Raw genomic sequence first — 13,081 nt, 5'->3', positions numbered from 1 at the left:
GAAAAAGTATGGGGTCATTCACAAAGTTTCTATAGCCTATCACCCCCAAACCAATGGGCAAGCGGAAGTATCCAACAGGGAGATCAAAAGAATCTTAGAGAAAGTGGTTAACCCCCAGAGGAAGGATTAGAGCTCTAGATTGGGAGATGCATTATGGGCCTATAGGACCGCTTACAAGACCCCAATCGGAATGAGCCCCTTTCGTATTATTTTTGGGAAGCCTTGTCATCTTCCGGTTGAAATCTAACATAGAGCCTATTGGGCGGTGAAGATTTGCAATCCGGACTAAAAGGGGGCGGGAATGGAACGTAAACTTCAATTGGAGGAATTAGAATGCCTTAGGTTGGAAGCATATGAGAATGCTCAGTTGTACAAGGAAAAAGCTAAGGCATTCCATGACCAGAATATTAAGAGGAAGAACTTCAAGATAGGTGATGAAGTGCTTGTTGATAAACCACTATTTTATGGTTTATCTTGTGTTTAATTGAGTGGTTTTTATCAAGTCCCTAGCCACTTATTCATATGATTTGCATGATTTTACAACTCCTTCCTAGTTTTGATCTATGGTTGAAAACTTACTTCCTAGAATCTTTAAATTGTGTATTTTAATTCTCCTTTATACCATTCGATGCTGTGATTCGTGTGTTAAGTGTTTCAGGCTCTATAAGGTAGGAATGGCTTAGGAAATGGAGAGGAAACTTGCAAAAATAGAAGGAACACAAGAAACTAAGAAAATAACCAGCGAGCATCGACGCGCACGTATGGCTCACGCGTGTGCGCGACATGGAGAAATTTGCAGCGACGCGTGCGCGTGCCTGACGCGTACACGTGGATTAGAGTTCTGCAATATGACGTGAGCGCATGCTTGACGCGAACGCGTGACACGCAAAAACGACCAGCGACGTGTACGCGTGACATGCGCGATCTGCAAAATTAACAAAAGACGCTGGGGGCGATTTTGGGCCGCGTTTTGACCCAGTTTTTGGCCCAGAAACACATACTAAAGGCAGAGAACATGCAGAGACTCAAGACACATTCTCATTAGGATAGTTTTAGATTTTAGATCTGAATCTAGAGAGAAGTTACTCTTCCTCTAGGTTTTCTTTACATTCATAGTTTATTAGTTTTATGCTTTTGCTTTGGATTTTGATGTTGAAAAGTCATCACCTCCATTGAAGACATTATTCTAGTTTGTTTTCTTGTTCCTTTATTATTTCATATTCTTAAATCTTGTTTAGAGTTACAATTGGATTATTTTCATGGATTGTTAATGCAGAGAACTACTTTTTCCTTTAATTAATTTTCAATCCCTATTTTATTTTATCATGTCTTCTTCTTATATTTTTCTGAGTATTATATTCATGTCTGATGCATTCGCATATTTGCTATTTTTACTAGTTAGTTTAGCTGGTTTTAGCTTAATTTCATTTGTTATTACGAGAATAAACAAGCAATTTTGTGAGTTTTCTCTACATGCATTCATGAACCAAGAACTAGGTGAAATTTGGCATAATTCATCCAAATGGTTTAAGAAGTTTATAAACAAGTTGATATGAATAATGCTCTTAAAATTCATTGCATAAGATGGCAAAACTTTGAGAAAGATTCTTTGGTTTATGTTAGGTGATGAAGAAAAAAGATGATGGAGCAAGAATTAGAGAAAGAAGGTTTGGAGATATATCAATCTTGGCAAGGAAACAGAGGAAGCACGTTGCCAACACTGGAGTGTTTGTGGACAACGCCAGGAAGCTTGAAACAGAGCAAGAAGGGGAGCTTGAGAGCGTTGCCAGGCAGGAAATGAACTGGCGTGTTCATCAACAACGCCAGCAACAATGCTGGTCCCTGCAAGGTGGCTATGGAAAATGACCTTGGGTGTTGCCAACTTGAAGTTGAATGTGTGTGTTCCTTGGCAACGCAAGGCCAAGAAATTGAACCAAGGAGAGCTCGAAGGCGTTGTTGCCTTGAAAATGAACTGGCGTGTTCATCAACAACGCCAGCAACAACGCCAAGGCTAAGAAATTTGGGCTAGGGGAGGATTGGGCATTGTCATGGGCGTGTTTGGCAATAAATTCAACAACTCCAACCAAGACAGCCTGACCTCACCTCCTTCAAGGATGAATAACTTGAGTTACAGAGATCCAATTTGAGTGATTTCAGTGGCATTGGAAAGTAGACATCAAGAGATTTCCAACCATATATCATAGCATGGGATTGGAGTTCATTTGAAGCTTCAAAAGCTGGCCTCATTTATGGCCTCAGAGACTAAGGGCGTTGTTGCTAGCGTGTTTGCCAACAACTTGGATAACAACGCCAGGCAGCCTGACCTTGCCCTCTTCAAAGGAGCATATCTTGAGCTACAGAGATCCAATTGAGGTGCTTCCAGTTGCGTTGGAAAGTTAACATTCAGGGATTTCCAACCATGTATAATAGTCCATAGTGAAGCATGAAATAGAAGCTCGAATCAGAGTCATCTTTAGGCCCCAAAAATAAGGAAATGAGGTTGAAATTCAAGGAAGCATGAACAGGCCAAGGAGAGGGAGTCAAACACGTTGCCAAGGCTAGAATGGCCTGGCGTGTTCCTTGGCAACTTGGGCAACAATGCCCAGGCCAAGAAATCTGGCCTAGAGGCGTTATTGTGGGCGTTGTCATGGGCGTGTTTGGCAAAAACGCCCAACCAAGGCAACCTGACCTTGCCCTCTTCAATAGAGCATAACTTGAGCTAGGAAGTTCCAAATGAGGTGATTCTAGTTGCATTGGAAAGTAGACATCAAGAGCTTTCTACTGATATATCATAGTTCATATTTAGGTAAAGGATTGAAACCCAAAGTTCAGGCAACATCAAGCATAGAAAAAAGGTGAAAAACAAGCAAGTGTTTGGCAACAACTTGGGCAACAACTTGGGCAACAATGCCCAAGCACCAAGTCCCACTCCCAGGAAAATGCCTTGCACGTTGCCAACATGCACTAAGGCTGGCGTTATCGACAAACACGCCAGGCCATTAGGCCAGAGAAATTGAAAATGAGTCCTGTTTCCTCTGTTTGACAAGAATTCTTTCATGAAGCAAAATCAACAAGAGCATGGCCCAAATTTGCTAACCCAAAAGGAGAAATTCAAGGAGTTTTAGGAGTAGTATAAATAGAGAATAGTTTTGTACTTTAGGGGAACTTTTTACTCTTAGACACTTTTACTTTTACACTTAGAATCTTTTTTTTTGTTTTTACTGCTCCTCAACCATTTTCTATTTTGCTTTCTTTTGGCAATTTTGAATTTGAGTTTTCAAGAACTTCTTCTTCATTCTTCATTACTCTTCTCTATTGAATTTTAACGTTTACTTTTGCATTTGTTGTTGAATTTAGAGCTATGATTCACTAAACCCCATTTTCATTAGGGGGAGGAGCTCTGTTTATTTGAATGGATTGATAACTTTTCTTTTCCTTCTCAATTCAACGTGGTTCATCCAAGAGGAAACTCTTGCTCTTCACAGATTCAATCACCATCGAGAGAGGGATTAATCTATATGAATTATGTGGTGAACTTGAGAAAGGAGCAACATAATTCAGTTTAGAGTTCATCCTTTCATGATTTTCTTGATCAATACACTTTGGTTGGTATGTGAGATATAACCTCCCTTAGTTGAGATTCTGGAAGTTGTGTGGCTTGGATTAAAAATTGAACTTCATCTCTTCTCATGAATAATTAGATCACGAGAGTGGCAATTGGTTGTGTTGAGAGAAATTGAGTTACCAAGAGATTGGGACTCAATTACCCACAAATTGCCATGGATCTATACCCATGATTGAGAAGGAATTGATCAACATCAATTCATGAGAATTTGCATCTCTAATCCCTAATGATCTTTTCCATCATTAATTCTCATTTCTTTTGCTTTTTAGTTCTTTGAATACCCATTACCCAATTCCCTTCTACATTCTTGCAATTCATCATTCTTGCCAATTACATCCTATTTTCTATTTCTTGCAATTTACTTTTCTGCTTTTTACAATTCCGAAATCTTTATTTTCCTGCAACTTATCTTTAATGTCATTTAAGTTTCTTGCATTTTAAGTTTCAGTTATTTACTTTCATTGTTCTTCTTTATTCTAGTTCTTTAAATTCCTTGTCATTTAACTTTCCGCAATTACATTCAAAAATCACAAATCTCATGAAATCAAAACCATGTTTGCTTAACTAAATATACTATTTAACTAAAGTTGCTTAATCTACCAATCTCCGTGGGATCGACCTCACTCTTAGTGAGTTTTATTACTTGATACGACCCAGTATACTTGCCGGTAATTACGTGAAATCTTAATTTTCACGTATCAAGTTTTGGGCGCCGTTACCGGAGATTGGAAAAGATTGACAATGATTAAGTGAATGGTAGTTTAGATTAAGCATTTTTCTTTTCTTTGTTAAAGCCCACTAACTGTTTGATATTTTGTTTGCTAACTTTAACTTCACTCTAGCAATAGAGTGTTTCATTTGTGTTGTTAGTTTGTGTGTTTGTGTATGTCAGAGGCAAGGAGATTTAATCCTGAAGATGAGAGAACCCTCTGAAGGTTAAGAAGAAAAGCATCAGGAAAAGGGATAATTGGTGAGGAGGATTCAGAAGGAGAAGACCAAGCCATGGAGGGAAACTCACATAACCCTGCTGAGGGAGTTGCCAACAATAACAACCCACCTCAAAGGAGAGTTCTAGCTTCTTACACTCTCCCAAACCCAAGACACTGTGGAAGCAGTATACTCGCTCCCAATGTTCATGCAAACAACTTTGAATTGAAGCCTCAGCTCATCACTCTCGTGCAAAACAATTGTTCCTATGGAGGAGGCCCCCTTGAGGATCCAAATCAACACCTATCTGTCTTCCTAAGAATATGTGAAACTGTCAAGACAAATGGTGTGCATCCAGATGTTTACAAGCTGCTATTATTCCCATTTTCTTTGAGGGACAAGGCATTTCAATGGCTGGAGACATTTCCCAAAGAAAGTATCAACACTTGGGATGATCTGGTGAATAAATTCCTATCCAAGTTCTATCCGCCTCAGAGGATCATCAGGTTGAAAACGGAGGTGCAAACATTCACTCAAATGGATGAGGAATCATTGTATGAGGCATGGGAAAGATACAAAGCTCTGATTAGGAAATGTCCACCTGAGATGTTCAGTGAATGGGATAAACTTCAAAATTTCTATGAAGGGTTGACTCAAAAATCTCAAAATCCTTGGATTACTCTGCAGGAGGCTCGCTACAATTGATGAATACAGCCGAAGAAGCTCAGAATCTCATAGACATGGTGACAAATAACCAATACTTCTTTGCTCATCAGAGGCAACGCCAACCTATTCAAAAGAAGGGTGTATTGGAACTAGAAGGAGTGGACACAATCTTGGCACAGAACAAGTTGATGCACCAACAAATCCAGCAACAAATGGAAATGATGGCTAAGAGAATAGATAGCCTCCAACTAGCTTCAGTGAGCACAACAAATCAACCTTCAATTGAATGGGGTCAAAATGAAGCGAGCAATGTTGAGCAGCAACAAGAACAGGTTCAATATATGCATAATACCTCAAATCCTTCTAAAATGATTTCCATGGTGACACATACAACTCATCTTGGAGGAATCACCCCAACCTGAGATGGGGTGACAATCAAAATTCATGGCAGAGAAACCACAATTCCAACAACTCCCGCAACACAAACAACCAAAATCATTCACCCAGTAATACTAACCAATACAAAAACTCACAAAACACATATCATCTACCTCATAACAACTCACAAACTCACCAAAATAACTTTTCCACACTTCCATTCAACTCACAAAATAACCACCTCAATGCTCCAAACAACCTCCACCAGCAACCATCACCTACCATACAACCGCATCCAGACTCTCAGAGGATCTCTAACTTAGAGATGTTAATGGAGAAACTCATCAAGACTTAAGAGATGGCAAGACAAGATCAAGCTCTGACACTCAAAAACCAAGATGCATCTATGAAAAATCTTGAAAGACAAATGGGACAAATGGCTAAACATATCACAGAGATAGGTGAGAAGCAAGCACTCCCTAGTACCACTGAAGACAACCCAAGGAACACAGGAAAAGCCATAAAGTGGGAGGATTGTAAAGCAGTCACATTGAGAAGTGGGAAGAAGGTGGAAACAGAAGCCATCACTTAGGAAGAGCACAACAAAGAAGGCTTAAAAGAAGAGGTGAAAGAGCAAAAGCAGGAGCAAGAAACCTCTACACAAAGTAATAAGTCAACTAAGAAAGAGGCAGTGAGAGCATATCAACCAATGCTACCATACCCTCAAAGGCTCAAGGGAGAGAACAAAGAGAAGCAATACTCCAAATTCCTGGAGATATTCAAGACACTGCACATCAACATCCCCTTCATAGAAGCACTTGAACAAATGCCATTATATGCAAAATTCACGAAGGAATTATCGACAAAGAAAAGATCCTTGAAGGAGGGACAAATGGTTGTAATGACCAGGGAGTATAGCGCCATCATCCAGAAAGGATTGCCAAGAAAGAGGAAGGACCTAGGGAGCTTTCATATCCCATGCACCATAGGCAACATGATGATTGAGAGAGCATTTTGTAAACTTGGTGCAAGCATAAATCTAATGCCTATATCTTTGATGAGGAAGCTTCAGATTCATGAATTGAAACCCACAAAAATAGCCCTTCAAATGGCGGACAAATCTATTCAGCAAGTACTTGGGGTTGTGGAGAATGTATTGGTAAAGGTGGACAAATTTTTCCTCCCAGCTGACTTTGTCATCTTAGACATAGAGGAAGATGAAAACACTCCTATTATCCTAGGGAGACCTTTCTTAGCTACTGCCAGGGCATTGATAGATGTTGAAAAAGGAGAATTGATGCTAAGGGTGCATGAAGAGCATATAGTGTTCCATGTCTTCAAGAATTTGCAAGATTCCACCCAAGAGGAAGAGTGTATGAAGATTGATTCCATAGATCTAAACTTGAAAAAAGCACCTAATGAGACACTCCCAATGCACTTAAGCTCATGCTGGAAAGGAAAGGAAAAGGTAGAAGTGGTGCAACAAGCTCAAAGAATAGAGGAGAAGCTACAACCAAAGCCTGCACTTGAGATTCTCAGCAAGGACATTCTAAAAATTGAGGCTTCAAAACCTGAACTACCTCCTGAAAAAGAAAAGAGTCCCAAGAAGAAAGTACCGAGAGGATGGAGAAACAAGAAAATCTCCACTGAAGGCTTCTCACCAGGGGATAAAGTGATGCTAACTTACCAACCAATGGAAACATCTCCACACTTTTTTGGATATTACACAGTGAACAAAATCCTCTCACTTGAACATATGAAAATCATCAAGAAGGATACTGGAAGGAAGCTCACGGTGAGAGGGGAAGGATTAAGGCACTATGATCATCATCCTCCCTAAGGAGGGACAATCGTCAAGCTAATGACGATAAAAGAGCGCTTGTTGGGAGGCAACCCAACCCTGGGGTAACGTCTTATTTCTTTGTCTAGTTCATTTTTTTTCTCTGTCTGTTTAGTTTAAATTTCAATAAATTGGCATATGATCACATTCTAAGTTTGGTGTTGCCCTGCAACACTTTGTTTTCAATCCCTTTGGATGATTGCATCAATTTTACATGGAAGTGTCACACTAAGATTCTAAGTTTGGTGTGCCACTTATTTTTTTATGCAAATCATCCAGCAACACCACTTGTCTGCATAATCATAATGCCGCTGCAGTGTTATATTTTTTTTCTTCTAGTTAGACAATTTTACTTTTCTTGATTGTTTTAGTCATTTCATTGTTTTTAATGCTTTCTTTTATTAACTGTGTTTGTTAATACATCACCCAGATATCCTTATTCATGACAGATTCTTCACCTGGTGATTGTATTTAACATATAATAGTTCCTTGTGTTTAGTTTTAGTTCAAAATAAATTGACATATGGTTGTATTCTAAGTTTGATGTGCCACTTATATCTTTATGCAATGTATCATACACACCATCTTATTTTTGCAATCACAATGTCTTTGTTTCTCTGTACCTTGATAGTTATTCTTAATTCTGCTTGCTTCAACACATGTATCACTAACATTTCATTGTATAAGACATTCATGATCTATCTTAGCCCCATAGCCACGGTTCTAATTGTTGCTTGAGGATGAGCAAGCATTCTGAGTTTGGTATGGGAAGGAGGAGAATGGGAGGAAAATGACAATAATAGAGAAGATAAATTACAAGGTTGTAAAGTTCTTTTTCCCCTCATTTGTTTCTAGCACTTTAAATTGCATGATTGTCTTATTACCTTCTCTGTATACATGTGTCGTATGAATAGGCATAGTTTGATTTCTAAATTGCAACATGCTGCTGTGACATTATGACTACCAACTTGAGTTTTGTGACATTATGACTACCAATTTCTAAATTGCATTGGATTTAATTGAAGTTTTCATCTAGGACATTTTGTGAATTCTTTTGAAATCATGAAAAATTTGAAAAAGAAATTACAAATTAAAGCAAGAAAAGAAAAAGGGGAAGAATGAGAAAGCTGAAGGCTCTGAGTACCAATGACAATTTTATTGTTAAGTACTTGTGGTGTTTATGTATCAAGTAAAATGCTTGAAAATAAAACACTTAGAAGTCAAGGCTAGGCTCAAGTGCAAAAGCACTCCCTCAAAGCTCAAGGCTCTGAGCATCAATGATTAGAGAATCAAGAAAAGAAACAAATGAGCTTAATGAAGTCCTCTAATTAAATGCTTGTGGTGCTTATGTATCAAGTGGTAATACTTGAAAACAAAGCATTTAGAGTCGTAGCTTTGTTATCAACTCATGGGGCAAAGCACCCAAAAGGAGAAGCTAATAAGAAAATCAAAAGCTTGTTTCAAGGAAGGAATATAAGACAAAGATTTCATAAATTGAACTAGATAGAAACATCAATCATTTACATTTCTTTTGTGATTGTAGCATGCTTTGAAAACTACCTTACCATTAACATTGAATTGCTATTCTTCTTACCTTGGATTGTCAATTTTTAGTGCATGATTCTTTTCTTGCTTGGGGACAAGCAAAGTTTAAGTTTGGTGTTGTGATCCATTCGCATATTTGCTATTTTAACTAGTTAGTTTAGTTGGTTTTAGCTTAATTTCATTTGTTATTACTAGAATAAACAAGCAATTTTGTGAGTTTTCTCTACATGCATTCATGAACCAAGAACTAGGTGAAATTTGGCATAATTCATCCAAATGGTTTAAGAAGTTTATAAACAAGTTGATATGAATGATGCTCTTGAAATTCATTGCATAAGATGGCAAAACTTTGAGAAAGATTCTTTGGTTTATGTTAGGTGATGAAGAAAAAAGATGATGGAGCAAGAATTAGAGCAAGAAGGTTTGGAGATATATCAATCTTGGCAAGGAAACAGAGGAAGCACGTTGCCAACTCTGGAGTGTTTGTGGACAACGCCAGGAAGCTTGAAACAGAGCAAGAAGGGGAGCTTGAGAGCGTTGCCAGGCAGGGAATGAACTGGCGTGTTCATCAACAACGCCAGCAACAACGCTGGTCCCTGCAAGGTGGCTATGGAAAATGACCTTGGGCGTTGCCAACTTGAAGTTGAATGTGCGTGTTCCTTGGCAACACAAGGCCAAGAAATTGAACCAAGGAGAGCTCGAAGGCGTTGTTACCTTGAAAATGAACTGGCGTGATCATCAACAATGCCAAGGCTAAGAAATTTGGGCCAGGGGAGGATTGGGCTTTGTCATGGGCGTGTTTGGCAATAACTTCAACAACTCCAACCAAGACAGCCTGACCTCACCTCCTTCAAGGATGAATAACTTGAGTTACAGAGATCCAATTTGAGTGATTTCAGTGGCATTGGAAAGTAGACATCAAGAGCTGTCCAACCATATATCATAGCATGGGATTGGAGTTCATTTGAAGCTTCAAAAGCTGGCCTCATTTATGGCCTCAGAGACTAAGGGCGTTGTTCCTGGCGTGTTTGCCAACAACTTGGGCAACAACGCCAGGCAGCCTGACCTTGCCCTCTTCAAAGGAGCATATCTTGAGCTACAGAGATCCAATTGAGATGCTTCTAGTTGCGTTGGAAAGTTGACATTCAGGGCTTTCCAACCATGTATAATAGTCCATAGTGAAGCATGAAATGGAAGCTCGAATCAGGGTCATATTTAGGCCCCAAAAACAAGGAAATGAGGTTGAAATTCAAGGAAGCATGAACAGGCCAAGGAGAGGGAGTCGAACACGTTGCCAAGGCTAGAATGGCCTGGCGTGTTCCTTGGCAACTTGGGCAACAATGCCCAGGCCAAGAAATCTGGCCTAGAGGCGTTATTGTGGGCGTTGTCATGGGCGTGTTTGGCAAAAACGCCCAACCATGGTAACCTGACCTTGCCCTCTTCAATGGAGCATAGCTTGAGCTAGGAAGGTCCAAATGAGGTGATTCTAGTTGCATTAGAAAGTAGACATCAAGAACTTTCCAATGATATATCATAGTTCATATTTAGACAAAGAATTGAAACCCAAAGTTCAGGCAACATCAAGCATAGAAAAAAGGTGAAAAACAAGCAAGTGTTTGGCAACAACTTGGGCAACAACTTGGGCAACAACGCCCAAGCACCAAGTCCCACTCCCAGGAAAATGCCTTGCACGTTGCCAATGTGCACTAAGGCTGGCGTTATCGAGAAACATGCTAGGCCATTGGGCCAGAGAAATTGAAAATGAGTCCTGTTTCCTCTGTTTGACAAGAATTCTTTCATGAAGCCAAAATCAACAAGAGCATGGCCCAAATTTGCTAACCCAAAAGGAGAAATTCAAGGAGTTTTAGGAGTAGTATAAATAGAGAATAGTTTTGTACTTTAGGGGAACTTTTTACTCTTAGACACTCTTACTTTTACACTTAGAGTTTTTTTTTTGTTTTCACTGCTTCTCAACCATTTTCTATTTTGCTTTCTTTTGGCAATTTTGAATTTGAGTTTTCAAGAACTTCTTCTTCATTCATTATTACTCTTCTCTACTGAATTTTAATGTTTACTTTTGCATTTGTTGTTGAATTTAGAGCTATGATTTACTAAACCCCATTTTCATTAGGGGGAGGAGCTCTGTTTATTTGAATGGATTGATAACTTTTTTTTCCTTCTTAATTCAACGTGGTTCATCCAAGAGGAAACTCTTGCTCTTCACAGATTCAATCACCATTGAGAGAGGGATTAATCTATATGAATTATGTGGTGAACTTGAGAAAGGAGCTACATAATTCAGTTTAGAGTTCATCCTTTCATGATTTCCTTGATCAATACACTTTGGTTGGTATGTGAGATATAACCTCCCTTTGTTGAGATTCTGGAAGTTGTGTGGCTTGGATTAGAAATTGAACTTCATCTCTTCTCATGAACAATTAGATCACGAGAGTGGTAATTGGTTGTGTTGAGAGAAATTGAGTTACCAAGAGATTAGGACTCAATTACCCACAAATTGCCATGGATCTATACCCATGATTGAGAAGGAATTGATCAACATCAATTCATGAGAATTTTCATCTCTAATCCCTAATGATCTTTTCCATCATTAATTCTCATTTCTTTTGCTTTTTAGTTCTTCGAATACCCATTACCCAATTCCCTTCTACATTCTTGCAATTCATCATTCTTGCCAATTACATCCTGTTTTCTATTTCTTGCAATTTACTTTTCTGCTCTTTACAATTCCGAAATCTTTATTTTCCTGCAACTTATCTTTAATGTCATTTAAGTTTCTTGCATTTTAAGTTTCAGTTATTTACTTTCATTGTTCTTCTTTATTCTAGTTCTTTAAATTCCTTGTCATTTAACTTTTCGCAATTACATTCAAAAATCACAAATCTCATGAAATCAAAACCATGTTTGCTTAACTAAATATACCATTTAACTAAAGTTGCTTAATCTACCAATCTCCGTGGGATCGACCTCACTCTTAGTGAGTTTTATTACTTGATACGACCCGGTATACTTGCCGGTAATTACGTGAAATCTTAATTTTCACGTATCAATGTCAAAGGAGTAGTCCTCCAACTTGACATGGGGGTTGATTAAGAGGAGACACTTGAGTTGGAATGCTCAAGTGATTGGTTAAATTGAAAGTTATTGGCTAATTCTGTATTTACTATTGCTAGATCTTCCCAATGGAGAGGACTAGGATTTGCGAATAATTATTAGCTCAATCACTTGACTTTCTTTTATTTAGTAAGGGTTAACTAAGTGAAAATAACAACCTCTTTATAATACACTTGAGAGAATTCCAACAAGGATAGAACTTCCAATTAATTATTCCCCTAGTCAAGGCCTTTTATTTTGAATAATATAAATTCCCTTTTATTTTCATTGCACTAATTTACAATTATTTATTTTCTGTCATTCAACTCTCAAAATCTCTCGGAAAACTCCTGATTAATAAAATAGCACCCTTTTTAGGAATTCGTTGGGAGATGACCCGGGACTCATACTTCCAGTATTTTTATTCTAAATTTTGTGACAACCTTTTTAAATTGATGAGGTGGATCTTTGCTGATTAAGAACTATACTCGCAACGTGTTTATATATTGATTTCTAAATTGGCTGACCTCTGCCCTTCGTCAATTTTTGACGCCGTTGTTGGGGAGTTGCAATATTGTGCTAAATTATTAATTAGTGTACATATTTTTAATTTTTGCATGTTTTATTTTATTTTATTATCATGAGCTATATGTTTCTTTCGTTGAATGACGCGTTCACTGCCTGATCCGAGCTTAGCCGCATTTGATCATGAAATTGAAAGAACTCTTTCCCGTATTAGGCGAGCTCGACGTAGGTTAGCCTCTGAGGATGGTGAAGTGATTGTTATCGATTCACCAGTCTCATCTGAGGGCGAATATAAACCGCCATCTGAGAAAAAACAAGCTCCTCTACTACTAATTCTGTTAATTCACGTGCAGATAATATGGTAGTACCTAGGAGGATTACTCTCCAGGAAGCTGGAGTCCCAGACTTTACCCTACAACCGTATCAAGTGCGTCATCCAAATCTGGCTGCAGATTTTGAACTGA

This window comes from Arachis ipaensis, chromosome B04, assembly GCF_000816755.2.
Source record: "Arachis ipaensis cultivar K30076 chromosome B04, Araip1.1, whole genome shotgun sequence".
Classification (NCBI taxonomy): domain Eukaryota; kingdom Viridiplantae; phylum Streptophyta; class Magnoliopsida; order Fabales; family Fabaceae; genus Arachis; species Arachis ipaensis.
Note: the sequence above shows the minus strand (reverse complement) of the source record.